Consider the following 15,121-nt stretch of genomic DNA (forward strand, 5'->3'; position numbering starts at 1 on the left):
TTGTAAAGCTGAGGGCTCTTGAGCATCGTGCTCTCCACGTGATCAACGAACAGAGGATAAACAATGAACAGATTTCCCTACATAAAAATGTTGCCATCACTACTGAGGCTGAGGTGACCAGCTAGAGTAAAAAGATCATACAGGTTGTGGAGAAGGCATGCAGAATGGTCCCAGAGTGAGCCATTTCGAAAGAGGAGCCACTTGAGGTCCACATCCATAAATTGGCCATAGGGTGCACAACACTTGGACTCGAGGTCCACATCCATAAATTTTCCACAGGGGTGCATGACACTCAGACAGAGATGGCACAGGTTTAGTTGGAGCTAAACCTACAGATTACGGAGCTCCAGTTGAGGGCCCAACCTTCAACACCACCAGATGTAAAGGAACAGCGAACAGTCATTGTCACCGAAGTAATCACGGCGGTGGAGAGTGCATTAGCAGACTTCCCACAGTTGTCCAAGCAGTCATTTGAGGTCCTGACTAGCTTGCAGGAGGACCCAAACTAGAGACAGAAGTGTGAGAACTCCAACAATTCTATGAGGAAGTTAAGGGCACAGTGCAAACCTTAACGCTGACACAGAGGTTAGCCAAGCTGCAAGAAGCCAAGAAGCTAAAGGAACAAGTGAATGCAACACTGCACAAGGAAGCAGTGTCAAAGACATGACTAAAATCCTCGCTGGAGGAAGCTTACATAGTCACAGGAAATATTGAAGGAAAGCTTGCGACTCTACAAGCGACGCAACAACAGCTTTAGCCTAATAGCGTAAGAGAAGTAACCGAGAAAATAGTTGAATATGCGAAGCAGGCAGTAGCTCAGTGCACGGCCAAAGTTGTGGTCATCCAGGCCGAGATGGATGGGCTTTGTGCAAATATCTTCACTCCTATCGAGCGACTCGAGGGAAAGTCATGATGTTTATGTTGGGGACCTATTGGGAGAAAGATCCCCCAAGGGTAGTTTTGGGGCTAAAAGCCCATATTAAGTCAATTTTTGTAATATAATTGTAAATACTCCACATTTTGTGGTTGCGAAGTGTGAAGGTGTATGTGTCAAAAAGGTTATTCCTCCCTTAGTTTTGTAAATTAAATTTGGTTGTAAGAGATCTACCCATGGTCCGCAGACCATGGGATTGTATAAAAAGAGCTAAGCTCTAAGTAGTTTAGGCATGAATAGAATGGCAGATCATGTAATAGAGTGATAGATCTAAATAATAAGTCTAAGTCTTGGGTCATAGCATAGGTAAAGGCTCTGCAGCTGACTGCGTAGAGGCCTAGGTTAGAAGTCTGCAGCTGAGTGTGTAGACCCCCGTAGCTGTGTGTGCAGGGTGGAAAGAGTCTGTAAACACTTGGAGGATATTAATAAAAGGAGTTATTCTGCAATTTATATGTCTTTGTTCTATCAATAATTTTGGATATTTTACATATGAATTTCCTTTATTATGCTTATATGATGTGTGAATGAATGTAATTACATTGAATAACTGAACGCAATTACGAATATCTGCTTAGGCGGTGTTAATTTTAAGTATTTGACAAGATAAGAAAATAAATTAAGATAATTGGGGAATCTACACGGCATGCTTCCATAGCAACGTGAAAGTACCTGAGCCACAGGTTTGGGTTGCGCAAAGGTTGATTGTATACTTTCGCGAAGGTATTGAAGGCTGGAATAGAGGGTTTGTCTTGCAAGCCCTAGAGAAAAGCCACCTACACAAAGGTAGGGATAGAGGGAATCAAACGACATCACAACCATCTCAAGGTGTGGAAACTTGGTTCTAGCATCCTCCCATATTGCTTCGGGTGAGACTTTGATCCATGCTCTGCAAGCTTATGCTGAAAGGGCTAGTATTGTAAGGATTTGTTTGGCTAATTAACGTTGAACCTGGGTCAAGCCCCCTCAAGCCAACACAATTATTGATCAAATTGGTGGGTTTAGAAATAGGACTCAGAGGGCTACTACACAATGCATATTTTGACATTGGAGATCCTAAATTACAAAGATATAATAGATTCAATAACGAGCTCTTACAAAGTGTAAAAAGATTTGTAGTTTTTTAACTTTTTTTGCATAAGTTTAGCTTGAAAATTGAGTTTGAAGTGATTCAAAGGGAATGGTTATGCATAATTATCATTAGTTTATGCCCCTAAGAAAGAAAATGGAAACATCTAGTAAGAAACCTGAAATCTCTACCATGACTCATGAATAAGAGGAAGACATGCAACATGATATATCAAAATTACAAGATCAACTACAGTGATTTTCACTTTCACAAAAAGTAATAGAAGCGAAGATGGATGGTTTAAAAAAAGGCATGGCAGCTAATATGAATGGTGCGAAAGCTAAGATGGATGGCATGGAAGCTAAGATGAATGGCTTGGAAGCTAAAATGGATGGTATAGAAGAAAAACATAAAGGCAACATCAAAGATTTGAAGAGAGATTTGACAAATTTTCTACAAGAAATGATTACTAATGGCGAAAGTGTAGTAAGGGAAGACCATGATGAGAACAAAAGAAATGTTAGTCATGATTTCATAGACCCTAACATTGGATTGAAGACCCACCATGTTCCAAATATCAATATGAGGAAGCTCGATGGAAAGGATCTGTAACATGAATACTACAGACGGAGCAATATTTTGATTTCCTTAATGTGAAAAACACACAAAAGTTACGCATTGCAACTTTATAGTTGGAACAAAATCAGTTTGTATGGTATCGATGGCTTTTTTCACATAAACAAATTGTCAATGATAGCACACTATGAGGATACAAAAAGAAACACACTTTTTAGAGAATTGATAAATCTCAAACAAAAGGGTTCAATGATGGAGAACATTGAGGACTTCCAAAAATCGAATATAAGCATAAAATATATTCCAGGACAGCATAGGATTTATGTGTTCATAGGGAATTTAAAGGATAACATCCAACATGAGGTTTTCCTTTGGGAACCTAGTTCATTGGAGAAGGTATTTAGGTTGGCAAGAAAAATTAAAAGTAAAATTATGTCAACAAGGAAGTCTGCCACTCACAACTATAAATATGGAAGTTTTGTTGGCCCTAGCCTTCCACAACCTACAAGGTTGACACCACAAAATTTGGAGGAAAAAATAGCAAAAGGGCTTTGTTACAATTGTGATAAAAAATACACTAAAGGTCATAAGGTGTTGAGAAGAAATTATTTTACATAGATTGTGAAGAGGAGGAATAAAAGGAACAAGAAACGTTAAAATAATAGGATATACACTAGGAACAAGACCTAGAGAAAGAAGAAATGAAGCTAACCATATCTTGTAATGCATTGGCCAAAATTACCACTCTTAAAACTATCAAGATAGAATACATATCAAGAAGAAAAAGGTAATAGTGTTGATTGATTCAGGTAGTACCTATAATTTTGTTCATTGTAAGATACCCAAGGAATTGTTCTTCCTATATGCAGCGCCAGAGTGTCAAGTGATGGTTGCAAGTGGAGGAACCATACATTGGTTTGGAAAGTGCCATAATATTAATCTATCCATGGGAGAATATGTATTGAATAGCCCAATGCTTTCCATTCCAATGGGTGGTACCCATGTTGACATACTAGGAGTCCAATGGCTACAATCTTTGGGTATGATAGCTTTTAATTTTCAAGAACTTTTCATGAATTTTTTTTTTTCTGAAGGAGAGGATGTTGAATTAAGGGCTATCAAAGGGAACTGGGAAATATAATCAGCTCTAACGTAATGAAAAATATTCTAAGGAAAGAACAATGAGGTGTAATTGTACAATTATGTCCGCTAGATGTTCCCACAACAAAATCATCTATTTCTCTAGATCTCCAAAAAGTCTTGGACAATCATTCCAAGGTATTTGAGACTCCCAAAGTCCTCCCACCTATTCGTGATCATGATAATTCTATTCATTTTATTCCAAGAAGTGTTCCTCCAAACATCAAGCCTTACAGATATCTTGATGCCTAAAAGAGTGAAATTGAACGTATGGTTGCAGAAATGATAGAGGCTGGTATAACTCAACCTAGTCAAAGTTCTTTCTCTACTCCCACAGTATTGGTGCATAATAAGGATGGATCATAGCGCATGTGTCCATATTATAGGGAGCTCAAAAATCTCACTATTAAAGATAAATTTCCCATTCTTGTAATTGATAAATTGTTGGATGAATTGCATGGATCAAATTACTTCACCAAGTTGGATCTTCGTTCAAGGTATCATCAAATCAGAATGAAGACTGAAGGCATTATGAAAACAACATTTAGAACTCATGAGGGTCATTATGAATTTTCTGTTATGCCTTTTTGCCTTACCAATTCACCTTCTACATTTCAAGGTTTAATGAATTCCATTTTCAAATCCTTCCTTATAAAATTTTTGTTAGTATTTTTTGATGATATACTAATCTACAACAAGTATTGGAAGGATGATGTTCAACATGTTGACAGGGTGCTCAAACTATTGGAGGAGAAACAATTATATGCAAAAAGCTCCAAATGTTTCTTTGGAGTACAAGAGGTGGAATATCTGGGTCATATTGTATCTCATGAAGGTTTTAAGGTAGACCTTAGGAAAAATAAATCCATTAAGGAATGGAAAATCCCCACATCCATAAAGCATCTGCGAGGATTTCTTGGGTTAATAGGGTATTATCACAGGTTTGTTAAGAATTATGAGAGAATAACAAAACCTATAACAACATTATTGAATAAAGATGGATTTTCATGGAATCCATAAGCAATGAAGGCCTTTGAGCATATTAAAGAGGAAATGTGTTAGGCATCGGTCTTAGCTACACTGGACTTCACAAAAACATTTATTGTGGAATGTGATGCCTTAGAAAATGAAATTGGTGTTGTCTTAATGCAAGAAGAAATACCCATTGCTTTTGAAAGTCATCCAATCAAAGGAAAGTATTTACAAAAATATATTTATGAGAAGGAAATGTTGGCAATACTACATGTACTTGATTTATGGTGACCCTATCTAATGGGGAGAAACTTCAAGGTAAAAACACATCATGATGGTCTTAAATACTTTTTAGAAAATATATTATCTTCAGAGGAGCATCAGAAATGGGTCACAAAGATGTTGGGTTATGAATTTGAAATCATCTACAAAAAAGGGAAGAAAAATTTTGTGGCAGATGCACTCTCAAGAAAGGATGAGGATGTGGAAGCATTGTTTTACGCCATTTCTATTATCCAACCAGATTGGATAAATGAAGCAAGGGATGAATGGAAGAATGAGGAAGAAGTGTAGGAACTCATTCAAAAATTACAACAAGATCCAAGTATATCTGATATATTTAGCTACAAAAATGATTCGTTATGGTACACAGATCGCTTATACCTATGTAATAATTCCAAACTCAAAAAAAATATCCATATGGAATTTGTGCACCTCTCCCTTAGGAGGGCACTCTGTATTTTTAAAAACTTACCACAGGGTTAAGAAGGAATTTTTTTGGGATGAATTTAAATACAATATTCAAAAGTTTTTGGCGAAATGTTTGGTTTTCCAACAAAATAAAGTTGAAACAATTAAGACCCTGGGTCTACTACAACCTTTATCCATTCCAAGCCAACATTGGGACGAGCTTTAAATGGATTTTATCATAGGTTTACCCAAGTCTGAATGAAAGAGTGTCATCATGATGGTAGTTGACGGACTTACCAAGTATGCACACTATTATGCATTATGTCATCCATTTAAATCCAGTACAATTTCTACTACATTTATGGAAACAATTCAAAAGCTACATGGAAACCCAAAGATTATTGTAAACGATAGAGATCCCATTTTCAATGGAAATTTTTGGACATAATTATTTTCTTGTCCTCGTACTCAGTTAGCTCATAGCTCATCTTATCATCCTCAATCTAATGGGCAAACTGAGATGGTAGAAAAATGTTTGGAAGGACATTGTCATTTCTTTCTATCTGATAAACATACACAATGGGTCAAATGGTTGCCTCTAGTTGAATGGTGCTATGACACTTCGTTCCATACTGCAACAAAAATAACCGCATTTATGGAACTTTATGGATATCATCCAACATCCATCACATCATATTTAAGAGAAAGTTCTAAGGTTAAAGCAGTAGAAGATCACATTGAGCATCAACAACAAGTTTTCCAACTATTAAAGGATAACCTCACTTTGGCGCAAAATAGAATGAAACAATAGGCAGATCAACATTGCAGCCAAACAACTTTTGATGTAGATGGCTAGGTATTTCTACGGCTACAACCATATAAACAAATGTCTCTCAAGAAAGCTAAGAAGGATAATACATTATGACCAAAGTATTGTGGTCCAAACAACGTGTTGCAAAAGATTGGTACTATTGCATACAAATTGGAGCTTCCTACAACTTCCCAAGTGGACCCAGTTTTCCATGTTTCATGCTTAAAGAAGGTTATAGGTGAAAAGCTCCTAGTTTAAATAATATTTCCATAACTTGATGAGGAAGGAAAAATCATATTAGAACCTGAAGTATTCATATAAACAAGAACTCGACAGCTACAAAATTAATCAGTTTCGAAGTATCTCATCCAGTGGAAGAACTTACCTGTTGAAGATTCCACATGGGAGGATGAGAATTTTATATAGAAGCATCCAAAACTATTCAATCGTGGAGGACAACACTTTTTTGAAGGAGAGGGGCATGTTAGGTCCCTATAATACTAGTGATTCTGCCATTACTATTGCCATTGTAGCCCTTATTGTTATTGTTGTGCCCCTATTGTCCCCATATTGTTATTATTCTACCCCATAGAAGCCCACTATTATTATTGTTGTGCCCTTATATTATTATTGTTATGTCGGATTTGACTATATTGTGGCCCCTTTGACGCCTATATATAGAAATGAGTTTTTTTCATTTGTATCATCCAAGAATGGTTCGTTTGTGTAATGTAAAGAAGGTTTCCCCCTCGAAGTGGCTGATTTTGAAGTCGTTGATCTATCTTCTCTTCTATTTTGTGAGATGGTTGCATAACAGAATGAAAAATGCTTTCTTCAGTGGCCATTCTCTCAGTGCCTACTGGCTCAAGTCCCCCTCCCTTATGCTCACTAGTTGGTATGTGCTCCCTTTTTCTTTTTCTATCTATGCTTTTTCTAACTTTCCTCTTGCTTGACAGTCAACACTAGATCTTGTGGAGCAGTGTCGACTGTGTCCACTTCTTATTTCAAGGGTTCCTTAATCGCTTCAGGAGGTGATGCTAATCCTTGTGTATCAAGACCACTTTCGGACTTGTCCAAAGATTCCTCAATTTCTTGAACAGATGATGTTGGTTCTTATGTATCAGCACCACCTGCAATTTCATCTAAGGGTAGCGATTCTCTCCTCAAAGTTGCAGTCCTCGTTCGTTCCTGTGGAACAACCTCAACTACATTTTATTTTATCTCCATTTCTTTGACTCTCGTTGAGTCAATAGGCGATGTTGGTTCTTGTGGAGCAATGTCAGTTGTGTCCTCTCCTGTCTCCATTGCTTCTTCTTATCCCGTCAATTCTTCCTCATCCTCCCTTGTAGGAATCATAGTTGCAAGTTCTTCCTCTGCTAGCTAGGTGAACTGTGGCCAAGCCACAAAAGTTTGGGATAGAGCATGCACCACTAATACTCTAACCAACCCATGATTTGTAAGGATCACTAATGCTTGTTGAGACCAATGAGAAGATTGAGCCATTATCTGAAGATTGTTCCATTGAAACTATGGCATATCTAGAGAATGAATTTGTGCATACCGAAACCGAAGGCATGAAAGAAGCTCAAAATGATACTTAAACAAAGTAGAAAAATGACCTTCACAAGTAATGTACCTTATGACAAAATATGAAATCTTGGCCCATAGGTGTGGCAAAGGCTTTCAATCATACCCCCAACCCTTCGGGAATTCTATTTCTCCAGCCTGTGAGAATAATTTCGGGAACTCTGGCAAAGGATATTTCCTTGAAATCCATTTCTTCCCTCCTTGTGGAAATCCACTGATAGTTGAAATTACTTCCTCCGTGATAAGAATATCCAATCCACGCATTATGGAATGATTTCCATCCAAATTCAACGTGAGTTCGACTATGATGGCTTCATCAAATCCCTATAGCCTCTCAAAATACACATGCCATCCCGCATCTAAAAAGACATGCCATATGTATGGATTTCTCTAGACCTACAATATATTCTCTTGTTCATGCCTAACGGCTTGCTCTCCGATTTTGTGGTTGCTCTATAGTAATTGTAAAATTACGATAGATAATTTTCTCTGGTATAGATAGTTCATACATATTCATTCTAGCCATATTCTTATTCAAACAAGGGTTGCGAGAAACATAGTCCCTGCCTATAGAAAACATAGAAACATAAATGAAATTGTTTATAAAACATGTCTAAGAATTAGTCACTACGGGAGGCGAGGGTTTCGGGTGGAACCTCGCACAGGTCACGGCTGAGAGCTGCAGGCAGGTTTCCGCGTTCGGGTGAAGGCACAGAAAGACACCCCACGGATGACTGGCAGGTGGAGGTGGTTGTCTTTCCGTTTTTGCATTTTTTCTGTGAAGGAATATTTTTAAAAGTTGAAGCTGCAGTCCCCCGTTTTCCGTTTACTAGTTTCTCGGGTGTGGGCGCTCGTCATCTTGTCTGCTTGCTGTCGCTTTCCTTGGAACGCACCTCTAAACCATGGTTAATTCGAATGAGTTGGTGGACTTGGACCCGGAACTGGAGGATATCCTTTCTATGTGGGGTAAGGATCCCACAGTTCAAAATGTGGAGCAGTATTTCGGAGCATTTGAGCTTTCGAGGCAGGAGGCTTTCTCTCAGGAGGTAAAACCATCGTTTTTAATCCAAAGCAGTGGCTCGGGCAGGGGATCCATCAACCCTCGTAACCAGGCCTCTTTCAAGCCGACGGACAGGGAGGCGGTAGCGGATGGGTCGTCAACAGGCGCAATTTTCTCTGAAATCAAGGGTAATATAGGGTCTTTCCAGAATTTCTCTTTGAAGGGTTTTGAGGATACAGCAAATTTGGGGCTTTCCTCTGGTCTTGGTAAAGGTAGGGCTTCTGGTGGGGTTTCTTCGCTCTCCAGGGTTTCGCTGCCGAAGATTTCCCCTCTCTCAAAAGAAATTCCAGCTGAAGGTTTCGTGGGTCAATTCGACAACTCTGCGGGAGAGCCGGGAGGTTTCGATGACACGACTTATGGTCCTCATTCTTCTGGGAGCCCTGTCCATGTCATCTCTGCCCCTGTTCAGTCACAGCCAGAGGTAGATCTTCCCGCGGATTCGTTCCAGGAGGGTCCAGAATGGACGGGCGGTGCCGGGGAAACCAGGGTTACTGCTGAAGATTCAAGGAAGAAAGGTGAGAAACGAAAACCCCAAAGGCCGATTGGTTCTCAGGAAATAGAAGGGAATTTAGTCCTAGGCATGGAAATCTCCATTGAAGAAACATTAGAAGTTGCTGACAGTACCCTTGTTGGAAGGGCCAGAGGAAAGAAATTTTCGTCAGAATTTATTCAAGCTTGGGGAGAACAGTGCTTCGTTTCGGACAGACCTCTTCGGTTTGAGGCCCAATGTTTAGCCAAAGGCTGGTTTATGTTCCGTTTCGAGGATAAGAAGGCTGCAGAATGGGTGTTGGAACGGAATTGGAGCATAGGGAATATACCGGTTTTGATGAAGAATTGGAGCCCCCTCTTCGATGCTCTTAAGGAGAGAACTGATGAATTTCCGGTGTGGGTGAGGGCTCCGGGCCTTCCTTCGTTCTTATGGACCGAAGCTGTGTTCAAAGCAATTGGTAATAGACTGGGCTCTTTCCTGGAGGCCGATATGTCCTTTTTGGAGACGAAGAACAGGGCAATGGCCCGCATTCTGGTGAGCCTCAATCCGAGTGGTGGCCTCCCTCAAAAGATTAATTTACAGTACAAAGATTATGTGTTCGAGCAGCTCCTCGATTACGAGCACTTGCCCTTTCGGTGCCATCGTTGTCATGAGTATGGGCACCTTGCCAAGGACTGCCCACTGTTCAGAAGAAGGCGAAGATTCCGAAGGACCCCTGTTTTTAGAGAACCAGCTTTCAATCGGGCTCCCCCTCCTCAGGAGAGAGAAGGAAATGCGGGCCAGACAGTTGAAGAAATGGAGATCGAAGGGAACCAGAAAGAGTCAGCGGCGGAAGAACCCCAGATTCATGAGGCGACTCAGATCAATGATTTCCCTTCGACGGTAGCAGTGGAGGAGAACGCCAAGGATGCAGCGGCAGAACAATTCCCCAACAGCGATCAGGATAAGGGTATGTGCTCAGGCTCTCCTCCTTTCTCTCTTCAAAATCCTGAGCATATTTCAATTTCGATGCATATTTCACCTTCTATTGAACCCTCTCATATCATGGGCCAAAATGAGAAAGTTGATCCTTCAAAATTAATTTCTGATATTGAAACAATTTCGGATGCATTACCGTCTCTTGATTTGAATAGTGAAGAAAAGTGGCCTCCTCTTGCTCCCCCGTTAATCCATACCCCGTGCCCATATAACTTAAGATCCATGGGGGGAAAATCTGGTTTACCTGTTGCTGCTGGGGGTTTAGGACAGTCCCTTGCCCAAAGCTCTGCCAAGAACAAGAGAGGTAGGAAATCGGACCTTTCAAAGGCAAAGCTGAAAGCCAAGCTTGACGTGGCCGATGGAAAACAACACTCTATCCCTGGGGTTCTTAGAGCTGTGCAGACCCCCGAACAGGTTATCAAATGATTTTGTCCTCCTGGAACTGTAGAGGTTTGGCCAGCAAACCTAAAAAACTGGCCCTGCGAGACTGGTTAATAAACTCAAAAGCAGACATTGTATTTCTTCAAGAAACTTTGGGGAAAGGTGCAGAGGTGGAAGCTATGTTAAAGGCCCTCTTGCCTGGATGGGCCTTTACCGCTATTGACTCAACTGGCCACTCCGGGGGTCTTGCAATTGGGCTTAAAGAAGGAAGATTCAAAGTCATCAATCAGTGGGGGACGAAGCAAGTTCTGGGTATGGAGGTCTTCTCACTTGTTTTTCCCCACCCCTTTACTATGGTAAACATCTATGGTCCTTGCCAAGGAAGAGAATTATTCTGGGTCGATTCGATGGCAAAATCTCTAATGAAGTCTTCTATGCTGATTGTGGGAGGAGACCTAAATTTTTCCATAGGAAGAGCTGAAGCATGGGGCCCTTCACCCAGGGAGGACCCCTTGTCGGACTTCTTTCATAACCTCCTTGTGGACAGCAACCTCTCTGATCCCTTCCCGGTAAAGCTAAAGCCTACCTGGAGGAATAGAAGAGCAGGGGAGGATCGGGTTGCCAAGAGGTTAGATCATTTTCTTCTTTCCGAGGCCCTCATATCAAAAGCTCCTATTTTTAGACAGTGGGTGGAGGAAGTAGGCAATTCTGATCACTTTCCTATTTTTTTGGATCTATCTTTTCCCCCACCTAAGCCTTCGGCCCCCTTCAAATTCAACCCTTCCTGGCTTCAAGATCCATCCTTCAGCACTCTTTTTAAGGATACATGGATCCACCCGGGCAATAATGTAAGAGAGGACAAAAGCTTTTTGTTCATGGAGAATCTTAAGAGACTTAAAAAAGCAACTATAACATGGGCAAAGGACAGGAAATTGAAACAAAATGAAGAACTATCCAAAATCAGGGAGGAATTGAAGATTTTGGAGAGCATTGAGGAGGATGGTTATCAGTCACATGCTTCAAAGGATAGAATTCTTCACCTGGAGAAGCTTCAAAACAAAATTCTTTTAGACAAGGAGGAAGAATGGAGGCTCAAGAGTCGGGCAATATGGTTAAAAGCAGGAGATGAGAATACTAGCTTTTTTCATAACTATGCAAAAGGAAGAAAATCTGTTAACACCATTTGGAGTCTTAAAGATGAAGAAGGAAGGGAGGTCAGTTCCTTTTCAGATCTTTCGAGCTTAGGAAAGAGACATTTTGAGAGAATCTTCTCTGATCCAGGGGAGGCCACTAGTGAAAATGGGAATATTCACAGATGTAAATCTAAATAGCTGAGCAGCTCGAAACTGGAAAACAGGCATTTTATAAAGCTTATCAATATCAATCTCTAGCAATGTCCAGTTAGGCTGTGGGTCAAATCCCATTAATACAGCCAGAAGATATCAAATGGGGTTTAGAAAATGGTTATAGATATATCCATATCGGTATCGTACAATTTGGAATTAATCCTCTAGTCCGTCCTGGTCTAAATACTTCATGCTTGACATGTGTCCTTGATACAAGAATGAATAACTTCGATGACGCTTTATTGGGAGGATTCCAAAGTCCCCTCAATAATGGCCCTGTTTGGTCATCAGTTATCCCTAGGTATCAAGTTTCATTAACAGACCCTTATATCAATGAATTCTTGAATGCTTATATTCAGTTTTATGGCTTTAATGTTGCCCCACAGTCACAGATTGCTCAGCTCCATGCTTCTACATGCCTGAGATTTGTCTCCACCTCCATGCCTCCTCTGAATCCAAAGTTAACTGGTAGAGCTTTAAAAGAAGGTGTTATTGTTGGCCCTGGTAACACTGCTCCCCTACAGATTGGTTTTGCAGAATGTACTCTTCCAGATGAATGGAATAGTACTTATATTCCACTTTCACAGAAATATCCTCAACTGCAAACCTCTAAAGTTCCTCTGAAATTGTCTCTCATCCATCATCCTGATGGATCCACTGGTCTTAAATTTACCACTCCTTCACTTACTAGATCTATGTCATCCTTCCCTAGATCTACAATCTTGGGTGGTAGGAATCCACAGATACCCCCTGTTCCCAGAAGCTTATCATCAAGACATTCTGCTCCAAGAGAGGATCATAGAAAATCCACCTCTCATAAACCTGTTGATTGTCAGTTCTGTGTTCCATCTTCATCTTCTACATTCCAGACTGATGAATCTCCTAGCTCTGAAGTCTTTATACCTGATATCAAAAATTTCTCACTTCCTAGAGCTCAGTCAGAAGTTACTGCAAAAATACCAAAAAGATATTTAGAATCTGAAAATTCTAGAAGGACATTTAGCAATGGAACGAAGAAAGCAGATTTATAATGGTTATCTATGAAAGCAACTTCTGATCCAGATCAGAATGAAAATGAAAAGCTGCATAATTATACAAACTACCAAATTGTTTGTATGCTTCAGAATATTGATGATATAGCCCGAGATGTTTTAGAAATTAAAGAGCACATCAAAAAGATGCATACTGGTTATGTTGAGACATTGGGAATCCAAGATTCACACACACAAAAGTTAAATAATATTCAGTCAAACATGGGTATCATCTCCAAGTCTTTAGAACATCTTACAAATGCACTCCCCACTCCTGCTTCTCCACCTCATTATAGAGAAGTAGATGTCTTAAGTTCAAAGCTGAAATTCTCCTCCAAATCTGATGAATCAAAGCAAATTCCTTTTAAAGGGATAGAGAATATAGATAAAGCCAGACTTGAGAAGATCAAGAAAGGAATCAATCTAGCTAGAGAAAAGACAGAGTTGATGAAGAATAGACTAGCTGATCTTCCTTCTGTTGAAAGTCTAAGACTACCAAAGAACTATGTTAGCCTTAGTTCTTTGATGAAACAAAATGGCCAACCATCTGCTCCTTCAATAATGGCCATGTCAGGAGTAATTGGTGAGCAAACACAAGGTGAATCAAATTCTAAAAGAGACAGAAGTGATTCATTTTTCCATTCCAACAAAGGGAAAAGAGGTGCCGGTGATACCAATGCACATGAAGCATCAGCATCCAGCCCGTTCAGCAGATATACTGAAAATCTGCAATCTGTACCTATAAGGCTAGACAATCCTGCTTCCAGAGGATATGGAAATTCATTGTTAGTAAATATTGATTGCCTTGATTATAATGAAGTAATTGTTGTTTTGCATAATGTCCATGCTTGGGCATTACAGAGGAAAGCTGAAGCCAAAGTGTCATGGTCTGATGTAGTTACTCAGATTGTATGGTCTTTTACTGGCATACTAAAGCAATGGTGGGAAAGGCTTGCAGAGGAAGAGAAAGATCAAATAGTTGAACATAGTACTAATCCCTTAAGAGCACTTTTTGAAGCTTTAAAACATGAATTTGTTGGATTAGTACCTGAAGATTCAGCCCATCATTCACAGCTATTTCTCTCCCAGAAGTTATGCGACATTGATTACTTGCAAGAGTATTTTTGTGTTATGCAAAAACTTCTGTATCAGGCTAGTGATCCACATAATGTTGCCTATCTGAGATATTACATCCAGTCTATGCCTGGAAAAATTCCTGATCTAATTAACCAGTACATAGCAGATCATAAAGTAAATTTGGAAGGACAATCATTTGCAGCTATTCACCAATTGATTGTCACAATATTGCAGAAAGAATGTGCAGAGAGCAAAGCCAAAAAGAATTTTTCAAAACAGATGCACTTTAGCACAAAGCTTTGCAATAATTTCAAAGAAACCTATAATTTTGGTTGTCACAAGAAAAGTGAAAGAAAGCTTTCTAAAAAGGCAAAGTTTGATAACTCTTGCTCCTGCAAGGCTGATAAATACTTTCCTAAAAAGAAAAAATACTTTCCTTCCAAAAGATCACTTAAAGGACGAAGGGTAGTATTTAGGAAAAGATCAAAACCTTCTAAAAAAGGTGTGTGTTTTATTTGTGGTAAAGAAGGTCATTATGCTAACACTTGCAGAGAAAGAAAGGATAAAAAGCAGATGAAGATAATGAATATCTTTTCTACAATACATGATCCACAAGATTGGGATCTCATATCCCACTCTGATGGAGAATATTTTGAAGTTTCAAGTTCTTCTTCAGAATCTTCGGATAGTGAAATTCCTGAAATGAGGAAATTAACAATTGATTCAGAATCATCTGATTCTGATGAAACATTCATTCCTGATATTAAAATGTTTAGTTTGAATTCCTCAGGAGAGATACAAGCAAAGATTGCAGCAGTCAAAGCTGATCTAGCACAGTTAGATCCAGTTCAGTTTACCGCAAGAAGAAGATTGACTAAAAAACTTGAAAATCTTGAGAAACAACTGCCATCCAAAAGGAAAGAAAAATTTTCAGAGGAAGAAATAGATGATGATGACTTCATCAAAAAAGAGTTCGATTCAA

This window comes from Pinus tabuliformis, chromosome 9, assembly GCF_031772625.1.
Source record: "Pinus tabuliformis cultivar Carrire ecotype Pingquan chromosome 9, CPIR1, whole genome shotgun sequence".
In the NCBI taxonomy this organism is placed as follows: Eukaryota; Viridiplantae; Streptophyta; class Pinopsida; order Pinales; family Pinaceae; genus Pinus; species Pinus tabuliformis.